Below are 2457 nucleotides of genomic sequence, written 5' to 3'. Positions count from 1 at the left end.
CTAACTTTTCGTATTTCTATGGCACACACTTTTCTAGGTGGTATAAAAAAAAACAGCAGTCAACTAAACGAAAAATCCTGCCATTATGCTGTATGCATTCTGTTGATGAGAATATTTTTTTCTAAATAAAATTTTATTATATACTGACTTACTAAAAAGTCCAGATACATTGTTTTTCACACCAAATTTTTCACATTTTCTTACCCACCCATCCTTCCACCTATCAAATTGTGTAACTCTATGAGTAACACCCTCCCCACCCCGTCCATCCTCACCCCTCTCCTCCACACCCTTCTCCCCTTGGATCCTGTTTTGAAGAAATCTTTTGATGCACCTAAGAACTTGATGGGCTTTTTTTAGCTCTTAATCAATCACCTCCTTTATTCTCTGCTGTTTTTGCATTTACACGGAGCTTTTTTACTTTTTATTTGTTCATGTTTCATTTACACAGATTTTTTCCTATTTCTTTATTTCTATTTAATTTTTTTTTATTTGACAAGAAGTTTACAAATCATCAAATGTTTTCCTAGTCAGTCATAGGTTTTGTTTGTGACTATACTTCTTATTCCGTCTTTTAGCTTTTTAGTTGTCATCACTTAGGCACTAGTGTAGTCATCATAATTTATGGACTGATAATTCTTATTTCCTATTATATTTTGTGTGTTTCTATGTCTAGCCCGGTTTTTAAATGATGTTTTCAGGTATGTAAATTTTTTATTAGTTTGTATATAATCATCCATATACATTATCTTTTATACATGTACATTGTGGTTTATACATTCGTATACATTAAATTTTGTATAATTATTTACTATTGATCTATGACTATCCCTGTTTTTTTCAAGTCTCCTAGCCTAGAATTCTTGGTTGCCTTTTTTTTTTTCTTTCAAGGTTTTAGGTATGTTTTCTCTTTGCTTTCTTGCCTGTATTGTTTCTGTTGAGAAATGAGAGTTTAAACATATTGGTTCACCTTTTTCGATGACTCTTAGTTATTTCCAAACTTCTTTCAGTATTCTTTCTTTATATTTAATTTTGTAAACTGTAGTTAAATGTCTTCGTGTTTTTTTCCTGTCTTTTGAGGTCTAAACTGGGGTCTGCTCAACTTGTTGGGTGTATAATTTTTCATTTTTATAATATTAGGACAATTTTCTTCCAGTAAATTTTCAGTTATTTCCTTTGTCTTATATTTTATTGCCTTTCTGTTATGAAATTCCAATCATTAGTAAGTTATTCCTTTTGTTGTTTTCTTAAATGGTTCTTATACTTTCTTTCTCTGATCTTTTTTCTAACAAATTGATATTAAAGAACTTACCTTCTATCTCACTAAGTCTGTATTCTATTTTTTTCAATTCTGATTTTTGGTCCAATTGTCTCTGGGGGTATAGTGGCAAAATACTAGCAATCTCAAAAACATGTAGTTTGAATCCACCATCTCCTCTGCCAGAGAAGAAGGACTGGTCTTCTCCTATGGGATTCACTGTCACTGAAAATTTCCTGAAGGGTCAACTGCCAGTTGGTTCCAACTCAACAGCACACATCAACCACCCCACAACAACAACAACAATTTTAATACTCATAATTCTAATTTGCTGTTCTTTGTTTCTTCTAAATTTCCATTTATTTTATCCCTTTGGTTGTGCATAGTTTTTATTTGTGGGGTTTTGTTTTTGTTTTTAAATTCTATGTTGCCTGTGTTTTTCTCAGTCTGTAGAAGATACTTATCATTCTTTTTAATTACTTGTCAGAAAATTCTAAGAGCTTTTCTTCCTCTGAAAGTTATTCTGTTTTTTTAGATCATTTTTTGTGGCATCTCACTCTACTATTTCAAGTGGTTCGAAGTTACCTTGCCTCTGAGACATTCCAGGTTCTTGTCTTTGTATTTTGTTAATACGTATCTGACTAAGTAAGTATGTTGTGCTACTTGCTATTTTTTAAAATTCTTGGAATTAATCTTATCACTAGAGTATGGAAGTATGTGTACAGTTCTTTGATCACTGTTGCATAGGGCAGCTGAAGGCAAACTCACATTGTTTTTGTTGCAGTCTTTTAACAGTCAGCTGCAGCAAGTGCTCATCTCTGCTCTTGCCTAGTAGGTGAAGTTGTAGGAGACATATGTGCGGATAAATTCCATTATTGTCTGTTGTCCAATAAGATAAAGAAAATAGAAACAAAAAAAAAAAAACTTTAAAAAGTACCAAAAAAGATAAAATCAACTGGACAGTTTAGGAAAGTAGAAAAACTAAAACTAAGATGGGTTTAGAAGGTGGGAGAATCAGAATAGAAAGGCAAAAAGAAAAGGTAAAAAGAGAAAGAGAAAAGTTTAGCATGGAAAAGGCAAAAAGCTAGAGAGAAGAGAAGGTGGAAGAAATGGAAAAATAAAAGCAGAGAACCCAAAGTAGCAACAACAAAGAAATCAAACAAGCAAACAAAAGTCGGAGAAGAAATGGGAAGTAAAAA

The sequence above is a fragment of the Elephantulus edwardii genome, unplaced genomic scaffold (genome assembly GCF_000299155.1).
Source record: "Elephantulus edwardii isolate Elephantulus edwardi_28Jun2011 unplaced genomic scaffold, EleEdw1.0 scaffold00238, whole genome shotgun sequence".
Taxonomy (NCBI): domain Eukaryota; kingdom Metazoa; phylum Chordata; class Mammalia; order Macroscelidea; family Macroscelididae; genus Elephantulus; species Elephantulus edwardii.
The sequence above is the reverse complement of the archived record's forward strand: the minus strand, read 5'-3'. Positions refer to the sequence as shown.